Genomic DNA, 411 nt, shown 5'->3' with positions numbered 1-411 from the left:
AAACACTCCCAGGACAGGGACAGCACGGGGTTAGATACAGAGTAAAGTTCTCTCTACACTGACCCCCATCAAAGGCTGCAGAGCAGGTCAAAGAGATCTCGTACACACAGGCGAAATACACAGGAGGGCCAGAATAATCTGATACACTCACAGTGACAGCATGGGATACAGGAGGCTGCAATTAAATTCACTCAACACCAGAATCACTGGCTGGGATGTGAGCTCAAGGATTGCCCTGGATACCAACTGCTTCACTGCAAAACTCTAAATGTGTTATTCAAACTTGAGAAGGGGTCAGTTTGTGTCTCTTTATTTTACTGAGAAGACACGTTCATCAGCATTTCCAACAAACACACCAAAAACACATCTCTCCCCATCACCCTGTATCCATCCCCAAACTAATCCCACTGC

The 411-nt window shown here is 46.2% G+C and overlaps 1 protein-coding gene across 1 annotated transcript in view; it reads right to left on the bottom strand.

The window, feature by feature from the left end:
- LOC109937127 (tensin-1-like) overlaps positions 1-411 on the bottom strand; it is a 112,114-nt gene that overhangs the window by 31,404 nt on the left and 80,299 nt on the right. The window lies entirely within an intron of this gene.

The sequence above is a fragment of the Rhincodon typus genome, chromosome 7, assembly GCF_021869965.1.
Source record: "Rhincodon typus isolate 14 chromosome 7, sRhiTyp1.1, whole genome shotgun sequence".
Classification (NCBI taxonomy): Eukaryota; Metazoa; Chordata; class Chondrichthyes; order Orectolobiformes; family Rhincodontidae; genus Rhincodon; species Rhincodon typus.
Note: the sequence above shows the minus strand (reverse complement) of the source record. Positions and strands in the feature narration are given on the sequence as shown.